The sequence below is a fragment of the Eupeodes corollae genome, chromosome 2 (assembly GCF_945859685.1).
Source record: "Eupeodes corollae chromosome 2, idEupCoro1.1, whole genome shotgun sequence".
Taxonomy (NCBI): Eukaryota; Metazoa; Arthropoda; class Insecta; order Diptera; family Syrphidae; genus Eupeodes; species Eupeodes corollae.
The window spans coordinates 16,091,907-16,111,499 of record NC_079148.1 but is presented as its reverse complement, the minus strand read 5'-3'; the positions used below and the strand labels follow the sequence as shown (position 1 = coordinate 16,111,499).

The window sequence follows — 19,593 nt, the reverse complement described above, 5'->3', positions numbered from 1 at the left end:
CTACAGTTCATAAAGTAGCTACTGGAAAGAGCAAATGTGCTGTTACCTTGTTAACTTGTTGTTGATGCTCCCATAAACTAACACCAGGATATTCAGTTTAATGTGAAGCTTTCAAAAAAGTGTACCGTGTACCATGTACGTCATAAACATTAATGAGCTTAACAAAACACACCTAATGTTAAGTTTCATAGTTACTGCAGTAATAATTCTTGAGATTATGTGAGGTTCTCCTTCAAAGTAATTTTGTTTTGGATAATAAATGTTTAAAAATTATCTTAACAAAAATTGTCTTCATTCTAAAGTTAAGATTTTGGATACCCACAATACCGAGTAAAAGATTCTTTTTTAGCTGAGACTTATTTGTACATTTTTAATTATTTTTCTTATTTCTATTACTCATAAGCTGTGGTGTCTGAAGTATATCTGGTGTCTGCTTCAATAATTATATTCAACAAGGAAGATGAGTAATACAAAGCTGGGTTTTGTGGTCTTTCAACCAGACAGCTTACCTACAGCTAAATAAAAACACCTTATATATAAGAGTATTTTTTAGATACGTGTGTTGTTATATTTCAAATAGCTTTAGGACTGGTAAATAGTAGATTGTTTGCGTGCCAACCTATATCTAAAATCAGAGAATCAGATTTTTTGCGTTTGGGGTTTCAATTTTTTTCGCTTTGCTTTTGTTGAGATTGTTTTCGAGGTTCTTTTTTCTATTTTTATAATTCCATCGATTCACATGTTAGATAAATTTATACGTTATGTACGTTTATGCTGGATATTTATGTACCGCTGGTATCTATACTTATTTGGGCAGCAGGTCAGGCTCCACATATTGGGGGCATCGCATATAACATCATTGTCTACGGATTTGAAATTTGGTTGTTTTGTTGTTAGGGTTGTATATTTTTATCTGGAAATCCTTTAAAGTATGACAAATCGGATTCAATGGGGCATTCATTTTTGTTTTTTTTATCGAGATTTATGGATCATGAATGTCTGCGAAAAAAAAAGAGGAAAAAGTGTTAAAGGTTGGATTGGACTTTGTTCTATATGAGAAGCAAACGTATTTTTTGGGTTGTGGTATAAACACCTTTTTGGTGAATATTAGATTCTTTTATTTGTAATTTGATACCAATTTAAAGTTTTTTTTAAGTCCTGATCGGCAATTAATTAAATATATTGAAGGCCACGAGCCAAAGATTTATAGAGATTATTTTGATTTTGATGATATTTTGAAAACTATACAATTAAAAAAGGTGATAAAGTTAATACTCAAAAACCTGTCTTTATTAAATTTTAATGACGAATTTTTTTGTAAGAAATTAAGTAAAATTTGGAAGTTTTCAATTTACCTATACAGATTGTTTTTTGTGATTGCCTTTAAAATGATATAATTTTATATTAAATTTTAACACAATTGTTTAAAAAAGTGGCAATTTTTAGTTTTTAGTCAGTGAAAAAGTTTGATGGTGAAAATGAACTAAATATTATGGGTCCAATATTCCAAATTAAAAGTTTCGCTATTTCTCGACGTTGAAGGGATCCTAGAATCTAAATTAATATATTTTAGAAAGTGGTCTATTTTAGGTCTTACTTTAATTATATTTCATAATAGAGTTTGTGATATATTTCAAATAAATGTTGTCGCATGAAAAAAAAAATGAGCCGTTTTTTTTTTTTTTAAAATGTTTAAAAAAGTAAAATTTTGGCTAAACTTTTTAAGTTAATAACATTAAACAGGTTTGAAATGAATTTAAATAAATTACTGAAAATTAAATCAAAGTAAATACTAAAATTTTTCATATTCCAACTTTTAAAAAGACGATTGCTGCAAAAAACTACTTTTATACTTTTAGAAGCTTACAAAATTTTTAAAGGCAACAATGGGAAGTTATCTGTGTAGTACACTTGGCAGCGTGATTTTTTAAAAGTTTTTGTTAAAAAACATATTTTTACCTTGTTTAAATGATTGTCCTAAGCAGAGTGCTTTTAAAAGCCGAAAAGAAAAAAGAAGTATCAATTTAACCAAAAAATTATAATTACAATTTATTGAACTGGAAATAAAAAAGTCTAAATTGTACTAATTTTTGTTTAAGTAATTCAAAATATGATCTAAAAAATGAGTCAATGTCAACCTTTATTAGACTGTTAAGAAAAATAAAATGAACAATTAGGAATTTAATAATGTCTCCATAAAAAAATATTTCAAATGGCTGGTTTGATGTTCAAATGGTAGACATGTGCATTCAAGAGGACACAAGCGTCCACAGGTTTTTCTTAAAACCAACCTCTGTCTATCAAGTCCTACTCTCACCTCCACGTGGTGAACATCGGGTGCCTAGTACCTCAACTGAAGATTGGGTACCAACCCCAGTGGAAAGTTGTTGGGGGCAGCAAACGAGAGAGGTGGGGAGAGGTGTTTCCACTAAGGCACCTCTCCTTATCCAGATGGCAGCGGAGGAATTCCCGAGATGGAATCAACGGTGGCGTCTACAGTTCCAGTAAGGTTGAACTACTTAGTGAACACCTTATAGGGCTTCTTCGACTTATTCGGAGCCCTGGCCTGTAAGGAGCGGTTTTATCCGGCTCCCCATCCTTGGAGTTATACTTAGGATCTGGCCCTCCACGTTGGGGGTTGTGCGTCGGGGTGACTTCCTGGCCACGTAAAAGCTTTCATAGTTGCGAAGCACCAACAAGCCTCGGATACGGACGGATTTACTGTTGACAACCAATGCAAACGAATAAAGGACAACGAACTTCGGATATGCACGTGGAATGTTAGGTCCTTTAACAGACCACGTGCGGCCGAAGAATTAGCGGAGGCCCTAGACCGCTATAAAGCAGATATCACCGCCATCCAGGAAATACGATGGGATGGGCCGGGCAAAAAGAGGATGAAAAACTGCGATATTTACTATGGTAACTGCTACCACGAAAACCAACAGCGCTTATTTGGATGAGGATTCGTCATCGGAGCCAGACTTAGGCAAGAAGTCTTGAGCTATAAGTGCATCAATGAGCGCCTCATGACCATACGCATCAAGGCTAAATTCGGCAACATTAGCCTGATATGCGCGCACGCCCCCACATAAGAGAAAGACGACAACACCAAAGATATGTTTTTCGAGCTCTGAGACAAAACATATGAGCAGTGCCCTAGCTAAGATATTAAAATAGTCCTGGGCGATTTTAATGAAAAGCTAGGAAGGGAAGACATCTTTGGTGGAATAATCGGGAAGAACAGCCTGCACGACAACAATTCCGACAATGGATTCAGGCTCATAGATTTTGCTGCGGGCAAAACGTCATGGTAGCCAGTACGCGTTTTAAACACCTCAACATCCACAAAAGAACTTGGACTTCTCCAGATCAATCAACCGTCAACCAGATTGACCATGTTGCGATCGACGCCAGACACGCTTCCAGCATTATGGATGTACGAACTTTCCGAGGAGCTAACATCGACTCGGACCACTACCTCGTTGTAGCCAAGATAGCACTTCGGATTTCCAGAACCAAGGCAAAACAGGGAATTGCTGGGAGAAGGTACAAGGTCGAACGGCTACAATCGCCAGAGATCGCCAAATCCTTTTCCGACCGAGTGACAAGTAACCTCTCTCGAAGTTCTCTGCCGCCAACACAATGTATCAAAAACCAGTGGCAACATTGCCAAGATGCTATCAGAGAAGCCGCCTCTGATGTGCTGGGTTTCAAACAGCCACCAACAAGGAACCCCTGGTTTGATGAGGAATGTCGGCAGGCAAATGCAGCCAAACAACAGGCACGCAAAGCGGCGCTGCATAAAAGGACGAGAGCTGCTCGTGAGCTCTATGAGCAGAAGAGGCGAGAGGAACGCCAACTTCTCCGAAGGAAAAAGAGAGGGCAGAAAGCAGGAATGAGGTTCGAAAATTTTATGAACAGGTGGAACGAAATTCACAAGTACATAAGCCTAGAACCGAAGGCTGCAAAGACAAAAGTGGAAACATAATAGTGGAACCGCAGTCAATGCTGAGGATATGGAAGGACCACTTCTGCAGACTGTATAACGGTGACGAAGAACTGAATTCCGCTGTCAGGCAGGATGATGTATTCAATATAGACGACGAAAGCCAACAATCCCGTCCTCCCGACTTAGACAAAGTAAAGATTGCCATATCTAAGCTGAAGTCTAATAAAGCCGCTGGAGCGGATGGCTTGAATGCCGAGCTCTTTAAAGCAGCTGGAGATAAGTTGGTTAGGAGCATGCACCAACTTATCTGTAAGATACGGTCGGAAGAAAACATGCCCGATGAATGGAACCTCAGTATTGTTTGCCCGATCCTGAAAAAAGGAGACCCTCTAAACTGCACCAACTATAGAGGAATAAGTCTACTTAACATCGCCTATAAAATCTTCTCTGCCGTAATTTGTGAACGTCTAAAGCCCATCGTCAACAACCTGATAGGTCCTTATCAGTGTGGTTTTAGACCAGGAAAGTCCACAGTTGATCAAATATTCACATTACGGCAGATCCTGGAAAAAACCCAAGAACACCAAATCGACACCCACCATCTTTTTATCGATTTCAAAGCCGCATATGACAGCATCTACAGGGATGAGTTGTATAGAGCCATGTCTAGTTTTGGCATCCTTGCCAAACTCGTCCGTTTGTGCAGGATGACCAAGGAGAATTCACGCTGCTCCATAAAGGTTGGAAACAACTTAACAGAACCTTTCGATGTCAAAAAAGGTTTAAGACAAGGCGATGCGCTGTCAAGTGATTTTTTAACATCGTGCTTGAAAGAATAGCGCAGAGCTCACACGTCAACACTAGAGGCACTATCTTTCAAAAGTCCGTCCAATTACTGGCATATGCTGATGACATTGATATAATCGGAAGAACTCACCTTTACAATAATTCCATCTTAAAAAATTTTAATAAAATACTAATATGTTTGTATATTATTTTTCAATGCTGTGTGTAGATATCGTGGCGTTTGCTGTGTGGCACGTAGCGCTGCGTTCGTCCTACTTGAACCACTTGTCGTCTAGGTCCATATGGTTCAATTTGGGGTCGTTGTTTATGGTGACCGGTCACTAACGTCGTTTTAAAAAAAGTACCCACTAATTAAGCCAGAGTGCCGGCCCAAAATCCAGACCAAACGATAACTTTTTGAGGATGAATTATCACCTGGTAAACCGCGTGTGGGTTGGTGTCGCCCCATATACGGTAATTTTGCTTGTTAACACAGTCGTCTAATCAAAAATGCACTTCGTCACTAAAGATGATTTATCGGCCAAAATTGGGGTCCTCTTCCAAACGATTCGAAGCACTTGTTCTTGTACGGGTATTGGCTGAATGTTTAGTGAACTGATAGTCTCAAATTTGGCCACTACACGTTGAAGAGTCGACTGTGAAGGGCCACCGCGTCTATCGTAAAATTTGCGCAATAGGCGCAACGTTCGCGTTAACGAACACTCATATTGATTATAAAGTTTAATCATTTAAACGTACTGCTCAATCGTGTAACTTGCCATAATTATTTGGCATAAACATCTAAATAATATACAAAATATTTGACAGATGTCACCAAAACGAAATAGTCACCAAGGGGTGCCAAAATCTACCCGCAAATTCGAAAACCATATATTTAGTGATTGTAAAAATATTTTCACATATGAATTCCAGCAATAAATGTTAACCAGTTTTGGATATATCAGAAATAGACGTTTTTGATCATAAAATATTATTTAGGCAATATAAAAACTTTTTTAAATCAGTTTATAAGGAACAATCTAAAAATACATTTTTGTTTATTGAAAAACACAATTTATGAACAAAATTTAGACAACATTTTATAAAAACCTATCTGAGCGTTTTTAGAAAAATTCAAATTTTCCATGTTTGGTCAAAATCGATTCACACGAATATTTCAACATTCGTTAAGATATTTGTCAAAGTTTTTGTTAAAAATATCAATGGTAACATTTTATGCCAGATGCAAAAAAAGTTTAAAGTCAACGCCGTTATAAATCAGTTGTTGTTAAAGTTAACAATATTTTATTTTAGTATTAGTTCTTGTGTTAATTATTGTTGTGATTAAACAAAGTGCGAATAATTAGGAAAAGAGGATAGGATTAGAAGGTTCAAACCGATGCGCATTGATTTTGAATGTCTGCACATTGTAATGAGTGGGAAATATATTGAGCCAGGTAAAGTATTTCACATTCGCGTAGTGCGGCTAAAGGAAAAATCTCTGAACTTTACTGTACGTCCGAAATTGGGCTCAAGGGTAAACTGATGCGCATTTCTAAAAGAATGGGTATTACAGTTAAATTGTTTGAGTGGAGGAATGCAACTGGCTATTTCACTAGAAAATTGTTTATGAAAATAGTGATACAATAATGACATACATGAAACCTTATGGCGGTGCTCAAGAGATATAAAAGTTTCAGTTCAACAACGGGCACCTATAATTTTGGAGTTTTTTTTTGAATTCTGTGCAAGAGACTTAAATGTGTTATTGGAGCACATGCCCAGATTTGAGAATTGTACTGGAGTTTCGGACGAATATAAGCTTTATAGATTGTAGCCAGATCAGAAGAGGTAAAAAACTTCTTGCATCTTCGGAGACAACCTAAGCACTTAGCAGTATTTTTGGCGAAGTCATATATGTGATCACCCCATAACAAGTGGTTTGTTATGCACATACCTGATAGTTGTTCAATCTCCTCGATGCAAGTACCAGCCATGAATTGTGTCATTGGGGGAGGGTTACGCTTTTGTGACAGAAGACAGCACTGAGTTTTCGAAGCATTTCATTCCACACTGTTTTTGATTCCCCGTTGGGTCAAGATCAGAATTTAATGAGCTTATCATACGCTGCCGTTGGTAACCCACATCCAAAGAACAAGGATGAGAATCTAAAAATGAATATGAAAAGCAGAGGGTACTGTCATCAGCAAAACAATGGATTGAGTTAGAAGTTTCCGACAAAAGCTCATTTATGACTATAAGGAAGAGAGTCGGAGACAAAACGGAGCCCTGGGGCACACCAGCGTTTATTTTGTGGATATTAGATTTCAACCTATGCAATACTACTTAGATTGAACGGTCCGAAAGATAATTTCTAACCCAACAAAAAACAGAGATTCATCAATACCAAAAGCACGCATTTTTGATAAGAGAGCTTGATGCCAAACTATATCAAATGCCTTTGAAATATTGCAATAATCTTACTTTCTCCAAAACGATGTTAAGATTTGTTCTACTGTTCGGTGAGATAAACCATGAGATCATCAGTGGACATATTGCAACGAAAGCCATACTGCTGGTCATTAAGAAGCTTCCGTTCCTCAAAATAAAAATAAGCTGAAAGTTCATCAGCTTTTCCACGACCTTGGAAAGAAGGGACGCAAGTGCAATTAGATGATAGTTATAGAATGAGGAGAATTCGCTTTTTTAGGGACAGTTTTCCATAAACTAGAAAAGAGACCAGTAGAATAAGACAGATGGAAAAGCTTACGCAGTATGGAGTTATGTGGGGACAAACAAAATTGTCATAAACACAGTACAAAAACACACACAGATTTAAGGGTCCTTGAAAATTTGAGAAAAATTTCCAATGAATATTTAAATCCACTCAAGGATTTTCCAAATATCAGGACTAAAGTGAAAAATATTCTGGTATTTCATTTAATCGGGTCTTACCGTACTTTCCAAAAAAATATCCAACCTATGTTCAAGTTCATAAAGCTTAATCAAATTGCGAAAAAAAGTAGAATAAATCAACCTTCTACCTGTTTGCATAGATCTTAAAGTAACTGTAGTGGATTTATCATCTAAGTAAAGAAAGATAAGAGTATCTATTAGTTTGCAATAATATACACACGACAAATACCTTATTTTAAAAGATTATCTTTGGATTTTGTTGTACCTTTATGTTTTGTTTTATTCATTACCCCTCGAGTTTTCACTTTTATCAGTATCAAATAAACCAAAAAATTCATTAATAAAAAAGTCGACTCCATATCTAACAAAAAAGAAACCTAAGATAACAAAAACCCTATAGATACATATGTGTCAAATAATGTTTTCCTTCCTCCCAGTTTCAGTTTCATAATATTTACATTTTGTCTATGTCAATAAAACTCCAATGATGTACACCTCTCTTTTCATATAAACTTATCATTACCTTTAGCTGAAGTTATAAATGTTATGGTATAACCCCGACAAAAATAAAATGTGTCGTTTACTCAATGTTTTTCCCCAAAAATAAAAGATACTCGTACATAACCAAAAACAACAAAAAAGATCATGTACAGGAAAATATGAAGAATACATTAAAAAAAAAAAAAAACTTTTAAAAATACAGGTAAATGCACTATAATTGCACCACATTCATGCACATAAAACAAAAAACAACAACAACAAAGTCAGACCAGCTGTTTCGACAAGACAAAAATAAAATTAAGCAATAAACTCAATTTATCACTCAATTTTAGAGTCACAAACCAACAAAAAAACTCACTCAAAAAGTATCTTTTTCTCTTAAGTCAGCACAACACAGCACCACATTGAGTGAGATACTCCAGGAAGACCGCGAGACCGTGAGAACGAGCTGAGATTATTTTCAAATGAAGAAAATAACGAACGAAAAAAAGTATCTTTACTCAGTTTGTCAGTTTGAGTTCGACTCTTTAACGCGGCGCAATCGGCTTTTGTCTTCGAGCGATATTCAACCAGAAAATAAAAAAAACATCGTGTCCGTGATCAGCGAAAAGATATTTTTTTCCTTTTTAATTTTGTTTGTTTTATTATTTGGTTTTTGTTTATTTTTAATTCGAGAATAAAAAAAAGAAAATAATCATAAACGCAAAATAAAGAATAAGAAATAAGGCGTCTTTGAGTCGCTTTAGTAAAAGTATCTACATAAATGAGAATAGTGACAGTGAGTGCATCCGTATTTAATAGCAATTAAATAAAATAATACCCAAGGCCTGTTTTTTTTTAATTATCTTGTATCTTGTACACAACAAAACTAGATACGAAAGAGTGTGAAGTTTTTAGCTTTTTATTTAAAAAAAAAAAGTAATACAAAAAAATTCAAAAGAGATCCACTAAAATAAAATATCTACAAACGACACGTACTCGGTAAAGTACACTCTCGAAGACGACGACGACTGTAGTTAGTACGAGTACACCACCTTTCACTTAACCTGTTCCAAAAGTGTTAGCAACCTTTATTTTTTATAAATTTTCGGTGAAGTTCTTTTGTATCTTTTGCGAATTCGAATATAAACATAGGTATCTGCTTATACCTACCTATCTACCTTCTTTCTTTTAATACCAACCTGCTTGTCTACCATCATCATCATCATTATCTTCTTCTTCTTTTTCATTCGCGATCAAGTGAAAATAGTTGATTTTTTCGAGTTTAATTTGAGGTTAAAGCGCGTTATTTTTCTTTTTTTTCGAGATACATCCTATGTTCGTTTATAAGAAATGTAAAGAAGAATTAAACAAAAATAAAAGTATCTATTCGAACAGTGGATCTAAACCATGGATTAATATCGGATTTTCATCAACATTTGTAGTTTAATGTAAGTAACACAAAAATAAAATGAAAACGTGTAATTTAGGTTGATTCCATCCTCTTTATCAAAACGCCCCTAAATAGGTATTCGAAGTATTTCCAATCAACCTTTTTTATAAGATTCTATACAATTTAAGGAGCAGAAAGAACAAAACACAAAAATGATCGCGCAAAAGATACTTTTTTTATATCTTTTATACACATTCACCCAACAGATACTTTTTTTTATTTTTGCTTGTTGTTCAAAAATTTTCTGAAGATGATTACAGACCAGAAATTGCATAGGTAGACACATCATATCCAAGAAGAAGATGGAACAGTCCCAGTCTCTGTCTGCTTGGATGGTAGGTAGGTTTTGAAGTACCTGTGTGTTAATAGAGGTTCATATATGTTTTGTAAAGGTATCTATCTATAAAGGTAGACTCTTTGAAAGTCGCATTAAAACAACAACAAAATAAGTATGAGAATTTAAAAGGCAGCTGCACGGCACTGCTCTTTGTGTCCTGTCTCCTGTGTGTTTTCGTACCTGAGAAAGTATCTGGGATCTCAGAAAAATTTAAGGGCGAAAAATGTATTGAGTTTTTGTTGTTGTTGTTGGTGTATTTCTTTCTTATATCTTCCAAGAACGTCAACAAACCCTATAGAGCTTAGCTTGGGTTTTTGTTTACGTCTCAAACAGAGCTGTCGTCTAATAAAAAATAAAAAGTGCACTTATTGGAGGAAATTTTAAAACGCTGGACATTACTGTTTTATTTTATTATATTATAAAAAACATGATGCCAAAAACCAATAGCACAAGATTTTTAAAAAATTAATCAAGTTTTAGAGCGATTATATCAATTTACTAAGTCTAAAGTATGAATTTTAGCATCTTACTCTTTTAAAATGGTTACCTTGACCTTAAATAATTTGAGAAATCCCTTTGACTTCTGAGTTTTTGGCATTTCAAATTTTTAGATCCGTTCACAAAATGTAGGTTTGTTTACATTTTTTTAACGATCTGTCACTTCAGAGTCGTTGTCCGATGTACAGTTTTTTTTAAATAAAAGACAACACGGATTAAGACTTTCAAATATCTGCTTATTATTAATATTTAGTAAGACTTTTAGAAATATCGACGCATCGCTTCCTGCTTTTTACTTTGTTTTTCTCTTCACAAACTCTCACATTTTAGGCGTGTTCAGATGCAACTTTTTATTAAATGGCAACACGAAGAAAATGTATTTGAATTCAGAGACATTTATAAAATCGCTTACTAATAAGATTCTAAAACTTATAAAAATAAGTTTCAATATGTTTAAAATTAATTATTTTTGTGTCTGTCAATGCGTTTGTTGAACTTTTTTTTCATGCTTTGTTTTGTTTTAATGAATACTTCGAGAATTATTTAAATTCCAAGGCTAAAATTTTAAGGAATTATTTATTTGGAATATTATTGGTAGAACAAGTATAAAAAATTGTATCAGTTATTTAATGTAAAAAGTTGATGTCCAAAATGTTTTCCAATCTTTTTTTTTCTTTTTAATTAAATATTAATTGATTTCACAGAAATTATTTAAATGAATATTCATGCAGATTCTTCACCTGTTAATTTGTTAGATAAAACACAATCCATATTATATTCTTTTGTCTTTTTGTTTAAGTTTGGTTTCAATAAATTACCAAATTTAAATGCATAAATACTACTTTTTTATTACCATTTGTTTGCTATTTTATTTTTAATGAATTTTTATAGAGAGATTCTTTTGTTTTTATTTTTGTTTTTGGTGACTGAAAACAAAGACCCACAGTGCACAAATTAATATTTGAATTTCATTATTGAATACAAAAATAATAGTTATGTATTTTCCAGTCAAATTAATGAGAAACAACGAACATTTTTATTTTTTTCATTTAGGTATATTTCGTGCAAGGATTTAAAGAAATTATTTTTATTAACTAATTGAATTAATTATTAACATTAGAATCTGTCATCCATAGAGCCTTAAAACTAATTATTTTTTAATAATTATAAGGCATTTTAAATAAAATTAAATAGCTTCAATGTTTTTTTTTTTATATGTTCTCTATTAAGCTAAATTAATTTTTAAACAAAGATTTTCTCTTAGAAAATTTGAAAAAAGGGTAACCTTAAAAAAAAAATTAGTACCAATACAAATTGTAGGTTCTTATAAGAAAACAAGTGAAAATCTCACTTTAGAAAAATCATATTAACCGAATGAAATTTTAGTTTCAAAAATATTTTTTAAATTGTTGATAGAAATCGGTGAGTCGTTTACCATAAACACTAACCATAAACACTCAACATGTAACTTGGGCTAGTGTGAAAGAAAAGTGTAAAATTTGTTGAATACAAAATAATAATTTTTATCTGATTTTGAGATAGTAAACGTTTTGTTTTAAGTGTTGTGGGAAATATTATAATATTATATTGTTATGTGTGATCATCTAAAATCATCAAGTCCAATCAATGTAGTATTTATAATTAAGTTAAAGTAATTGTCTACCTTAACTTCAAACAACATTATTTTAAAGTAACTGTCTACTTTTGGAAAATTATAAATGATAAAATTGTTTGGAAGTTGAAACTATGAATAAATTTAGTTTAAAATTTTGTCTGATGCCAGCAATATTTGAGTCACAAAACATCTAAACACTTTCACCCAAATAACATAGTTATTAAATCTGCTTTCTTTTGTTCAATTATTTATTGTTATACTGATTTTTGTCCTAAAATTCCCTGAACAAATTCATAAATCAAAATTTTGACTAAAAATTAATAAGAAATGTTATTAGTTTCAAAGCAAAATTATTTTTGATAAAGTTCGATTAAAAACAGAAACATTTTTTTATTTTGAGGATACAAACAAATTTAAATCAATAACATCAAAAACAAAAATTTAAGTTTGAAAGGATTTTTAAAGAAAGAATCATTTAATCAGTAAAGGTCATGATTGTAGAAAACTAATACGGGTTCAAAACACCCTATCTACAAGGAATAAAATGAGAAAATTAAAAGTTTAAAATTTATAATTGATTTCCGTGGCTAGACCAGGCAAAATTTTAAAATGAGTGCAAAGAAGGAAAATATCAAAATATTCAGAATTCAAAAATAGATTTCGACGTTTACAGTAGAAGCCATCTGACCATAATTATTTAATTAATATTATGAACAATAAAAACAATGTTCAAGTGTTTCCATAAAGATTTATTAAAAAAATAGTGAATGAATAATAGAATATGACACGAACTGTTAATTTTCTTAAAAATTTGAAAATTGTATGTTTTAAATAAATCAATTTTCATTAAAAGAATTTTGAAACAGTTCAAAAAAAAAATCTAAAATTAGGTTCATAAAGATTTTCGAATTTTTCAACACATTTATTATAATTTTGTGTAGTAATTTATTTTTGTTTAACTTTAAATTGTTGATTACATTTTTCTAAAAAATTAACTAGTCTTCAAAAACGTTGTTATTTTTAGTATACAATTATTGTTAGAGTTATTCATGTTCTTCTTATCTTTTTCTACAGATTTTTAATTTTTAAAAAATGGTAGATTTATTGAAAATTCATATCAATTTAATAGTCGATAACCAATAAAATTTGATTTTAAAAAATAAGTATATGGAATAAGGGACACTCAAATTTTTGTTGTAGATAAATTAATATTTGAATATTTTACTTATAATCAACTAATTTCAACTTTTTATTTATTTTCAAATACTTATATACTTAAATATCGTCTACTCTTTCGACAGCCCTGGTTTGTTGTCTGTCCTGCTAAGGGAATTTATAAGACACGCACAATAAGCACATGCCGCAAAAAAAATTCTGAAACCAAGAGACAAAGACTTAAACCAGCCCAATGCCAAATGCAATAAATGCCAACAGTTCTTTTCCATAATATAACGTAAGAACTATGGTTACGCTAAGCACCAATGCGATGGGAAAAATTAAATATATAGGGAAAAATATAGTTTGTACCTTTGTTTTTTTTTTAGTTTGAATTGCGGCTTATCCTTGTTTTCCTGTTGAATATAAGTATGAAACCAATAGGTTTATATAAGTTGTATTTCTACAACCCTTCCATGAGAACCTACCATAAGTGAAGGATATAGGAATATTATTGAAGTGAATTGATTTGAAATTCCTTCGCTTGTGGAAATTGGATGTGCCCTTAGGCTTAAGTTAGGTAAGGACATAGACAATTTTTGTTTAATCCTTAGCTTAATTGAAAGAAGTTTGATAATTTGTTCTTAAGGTTCTTTTCAAGCTAAAAAATGTCGATACTGTTTAACTAGCGTTTCATATCAATGACTACAATTGTATTACAATAATTCACGTCTTGGTCACACGAACCTGCACCAGTATCCTAAGGTTGTGTTTAATAATACCACCTATATGAAAGGATAAGGATTTAAAAATATATACCTGTAAAATAAGTTTCTATTCAAAAATGTTTGCCCCTTTATTTTACAAAAAAACATTAATTAACTATTTTTTTCGAAAATGGTTAGCGTGTATTTTTTTTTCTAAATTATTAACTTCCCATAGAAAGTTATTGTAATGGGTCTGATTTGTCAAATTAAAAATGTTGACATTTCTCGACGTTTCAAGGTTCTTGAAAACGACTCTAGGGACTTTCGCGATGTTTTTTCGCAGTTCATAGCTCAAGAACCAGAAAAGATATCGACTTTAAATAAATTTTATTATAGAGATAATAATACAGAAAGATGCAGAAAGGGCTTTCAGGAAAATTGCACTGCTGGTTTTTTTTTTACCATAGAGGTTTAAAAAAAGGTGAACATTTTGGTAAACCCTAAATATCTCACGAATCAATGACAAAACACGTATATTTTTTGAAAAAAAAAATCCAGTTAACGGATTTTTATATATCAAAAAAAAACTGAAAAAAAAAATGTCACCTTGAAAATTTTACGAATAAAAAATGATTTCATCTCCAAAAACAATTTTGTGCGACGGAAATTTAAGTTTTTAACATCTGGTAAAATTTTGAGAAAAATAAAATTGACAGTTTTTCATAAAAAATAAAAAGCATTACTCAAGGTCGGTAAAAATTAAATTTCGACTCTGTCTAAGTTCTAAATACTTAGGTGTGCAACAATTTGTACCAGTTTTCGTTTTTTTTTTTAAAGTTGTTAATTGAATCTTTTTAAAAATTTAACTAAAAGTAACAGTAATTTTTTCATACGATCAGTTAGATTTTTATTTCTTTCCAAGATATTTTAGTCTAAAATCAATTTGTACACAATTTGTGTAGTATTTTTTGCAAAGGGTTTATTTCCAAAAAAAATCCGATTGGATTTTCTAAATGAAATAATTTTAAAGCTTATGACTTGTTTTCGAGTTAAAAATCGGTATTCACCAATTTACCAAATAAGAAAACTTTTTCTTCAATTTTGTACGAAATATCAATTTTTGTTCGAAAAATATTTGAAATGACACATATTTTTTTAAGCAACTTATTTGAAAAACATTTGATTTAGATTCAGACACCATAAAACGTTAAGAAATGTCAACATTTTCAATTCGACGGATGCGACCAATTTCAATAATTTCCTATTTAAAGTTTAAAATAGACTTTTTTATCAATTAAATATTACTTAAACAATATAAGAGCTATCAAAAAATCAAAAAGCATTACGTCGGGAAACTAAAATTTAAGCGCATTTGGTTCCATTTTTAATAATCTGTAGTTTTTTCTTGTCAAATCTCAGAAGATGACAGCTTCAAAAGTGATAGCGGCGCAAAGTGCTTGCTATTCAAAATAAACCCTATTATTGGAAAGCTCTCTCTTTTGTAACATGATTTCAATTGACTATTTATCTTAATGATTTGTATAGCCTTAAACCAGGTTAATTCAAGGACTTTATGACTATAACCTATATTCGGCAAAGAATCTACATTTGTCTCATGATAAACTTGCGAAAATGAGCTCCAAAGGTGCCTAGGTACTCCCAGTGTTTTTATTTGTCCATAACCATCTAAAAACACGAATAACAATAATAATAAACAAAACATCTCAAACCCAATGCAATCACAAGTTTCAACCATAAATTTTAATAAAATTATATTTTGACAGGCAATTCTCTGGGGATTTTAAGAACACAAAACAACGCAATAGAATCACAAGGCACGTACCTACATTATTACAGCTTTGAGATTTTAAACTTTGCAAAATAAAATGATAAAATATTATTTCAAAAGTCATCATACTATAACAGCCGATTATCTTGAGAATTAAAATCTTTCTATATCTAGATACAAAATATACACAATACACCTCTGTTTTATGTTCAGATCTATTATAATGTCTGTTCATAAAAATATGTGTATGTGTTTTTATTGATTGGTATGAAAGGCCCTTCAAAACTTCCATCGAAAAGGGATATTTTCAAAAGAAGTAGGTACCTATGCCATTATCCCCAAAACTTCAACCTTTTGAATTCTCTTTTCGCCCGTTCAACCAACCGAACCGACGACGATTCCCTTAGTTCTCCATTATAATCAAAACACTCAAAGCCACAATTACATCTGACTGACTGACAGATGGCCTTGCCATCTCCATTTTGTTCAGTGTTGTGTTTTTTTTTTAATCAATCTGTCAGTCACTGAATGACGTAATAAAATACTTGGAGATGGAGGTTTTGAATAAAAACAAAAGGGGTGTCACTTTTGTATAGCCCACAATGCAAATGACTTTGGGAAGGTTCATAAATTCATAGTGTGAATATGGGTCCATCGTCATTCAGAGCATCATCATCCAGGGTCAGGAATAAAGGGACCTCTCCCTGACAAGGGTTTTCACTTGTGTGATGTTTTTTTTTGTTTTGTTTTTGTATTTTTTCAATTTTCATAAAAAAGAAATAAAAGAAAGTTTTTGCTGATGGAAATCGCCTTTGTGGAAAGTTTTTAATTAAAATTATCCAACCAGATCCTCGGATAAATGTCAAACCATCTCATTCCCTATAGCATTGGAACACAACACGAATCTCACCACATCGCTTTATTTTTATCTTCTTGCCTTTTTTGTTGTCGAAAAAAAGTAACTTATATTTTTTAATTTACTTTATATCAAAAGTGAATTATTTAATTATCCAGATTGAGCTTTAGTTGCGAATCATAGGTACCCATAATTAAAATGAGATGATTTAATAAAACGGCGAACTGATAAGGCAGTCAATAAAGATGAATCAGAAGTTGTTTTTTCGCTATAGGTTATTAAGACAACAAAGGTAGGCAAAGGAACAGTAAGACCCGGGTAGGTGCCTATTGCATAAATTATTTTTCTTTCTTAAAACCAAATTTCTAAGAAGTTTTTCATTTGAATATCATCACAATTACCTTTCTCTTAAATATCTTAATGGCTGAACTATCTTTTATTTCGTTTAAGTACACTTTTAAAATCGCTTAAAAAAGTCTTTAAAGGAACTTTTATGTGCTTAATGTCTTAAATTCTAAAATCTAAAACAATGTGGATACAAAATTACCTTAAAATTGTTTGTCATAATTTTTTAATACAAACAAAGATATAAGTGACTAAATGCACATAAGTTGGTTTTTTTTTAATTGACTTCCTGCCTGAGGGCCCATAAAAAGTTGTACTTATATTGTTGTATAAGTTGTATGTAACCATATCAACCAAAGACAAGCTGTAATTTTATTGGCTTTGATTTTGCAGCCAAACGCCACGAGTCAGAGACGTAAAATATTTGTTAGCACTCAGAGAAAGTAACACTTTCTTCTGTCCCGCAAACAAGCAAATACTAAAGGAATAAGTTGTCTTGAATTCGAATCTAACCTTCAAATTTTTCTATCACATCAGTTTTTTTTTTAAATACACCTCTTTAAAGAGATAAAAGACAATTAAAAACGGTCTTTTTCAGGCTAAGGTATAACACAACATTATATCTTTACAATAAAAACGTTGATTTTGGAAAGTATTAATCTTGTATAAATAATTTTAGTATGTACTTAGCAATTTTATGCTTTAATGGTCTTGAAAAATATATTTTGGAGTAAATTTTAAGTGTTGCTTTTGAAACTAAACTTCGATTTTACCTAATTGTTCAAAGTTTAAAAGCATTCGTTTTCAAAATTATTTTTACATTTACGTAAAACAGGTTAAAAAAATAACTAAATAAGATTTTCAAAAACTATATGAAATACTAGAAATATTTAAGTTGAAAATTAAATTGAAGATAGGGATTAAATATTTGGGCATCAGAAGCTTTATAAATGCCTTTTTCGAATTTTAAAGCATTAACATTTCAAAAACCTATGATTGCATTATTTTCTAACCGGATTGGAATTTAAGCCATAAACAAACATCAGAAAAGTGAAATGAAAGAAATGAAAACCTTGCCAACCGATGATCATTTAAAGATTTCTTTATTGGCAGTCTTTAGTAGTCTTATATAATTCTTCAGCTGCCATCATCAGATAGCATGTATTCAATTTATAAATTATAGTTTAGTGTAAGTACTTAACTATATACCAACATTGTAATAAAAAACCGTTTAAAGTCTGCCTTAAGCTTACCAACGTGATGACAATCAAAATCGTTTTAAAAGTTGATTAAATGTATTTTTAGGCACCCTACTCTCATTGATATAGAAAATTCGATGTTTTAAATTCGAGAGCCTTAATCCTTCTAACTAAAAATAATTGTTTTGAACATTTACAATAGCCAAGGCTTATGTCCATTACGTATAAAACTGACCCAATTCCGCATTTGAGATTAATTGTTTGTTTACCAAATCACCTTCAAAAAAGATATACTAACTGAGGGCCTGCCATGTGAAATTCAAACAAGTAGGTCCAGGTACCTTTACCTCTATGACTCATGATTGGAATTGGCTTTCGAAGTGAAGTACTTGATATAAAAGTACCTAATCGATACGTCACTTATCATGGAGAGCGACTTTTATCATGTACTTTTAGGGAATTTTATTGCTTTCGTCAGTACAGTGGGATATTTGATTAAAATAAATAAACTATAAAAATTAAGAATAGCCGTAAGGAAATTATTGCACAATTTAGTAAAATGTTAAAGTCATCGAAATGAGTTTCTGAACTGAAATGATTGTGGTAGTTGTAAATGATTTGAGCACCTGTTCATATTTTATTAGGATTCTACTTTTAATTTTAGTCTTTTACTTAATCCTTATGAGTTATAAATTCTTTTCCCAGTCTTAAGTTTCTTACTTTCAAACATTTAAAAAACTAAGTTACCAATAAACAAGATTTCAAATTCTTAAGTCAATAATTTATACATACAAAATCAAACTGAATTTTAAAAAAATTAATTTTCTTAATTTAGTTTTAAAGCAAAAATATATTGTTTTTAATAAGTTGACACAGTATTTTAATCAGAAAGAATAACGTATTTAATACCTTGTAGGTGATACAACGAAGAATTGTTATGTATGCCCATCAAAACAATTTTAAATATTTAATTTTTTAAATAACTTTTTTGAAAAATACAAATGTAATTTTCTTTCTTTCTTAAAATTAATTTAATTTAATGGTAATTTCAAATCAATCATCGTTAGCTTAGTTAAAGAAAATGAGTTTTTTATAAAAACTTTTTTTTGTTTAAAAATAAAACATTTACGGTATAATTGAATTAATTTATTGACCAATTTGTATTGCGATTAGTGGAAATATAGTTTTCCCTCGGCCTTTTCACAATATTTGCGGTATAGATTCGTTTAGTTCTGAAACTTATCCACACAAAAATGTATGTTATTTTTAAAAATTTCAAAAATCATATTATAGTTTTAAAAACAACATAAATTAAGAGTAAGTCCAATGCACTTTTGTTCGTCATTTGCGTAAAGTCAGCTTGTTAAAATATTAACACTTATTGTGAGTCACATGCCTACACACACATTTGAACATACATAGAACAAAGTGTTAAAAGGTTTCAAATTCAATAATAATTAATTGTATGAAGTCATTTATAAAAATTTCAAAATTATTTTACTTTG

The 19,593-nt window shown here is 31.3% G+C and overlaps 1 protein-coding gene across 1 annotated transcript in view; it reads left to right on the top strand.

Annotated features, from left to right (window-relative positions):
- Positions 1 to 8,678: 8,678 nt before the first annotated feature.
- The window catches only part of LOC129944508 (uncharacterized), a 216,851-nt gene continuing 205,936 nt past the window's right edge, over positions 8,679 to 19,593 (top strand). Inside the window, exon 1 of the mRNA XM_056053979.1 lies at positions 8,679 to 9,585. The gene's annotated coding sequence lies outside the window, so the exon portion shown is untranslated. The remainder of the gene's footprint in view (positions 9,586 to 19,593) is intronic.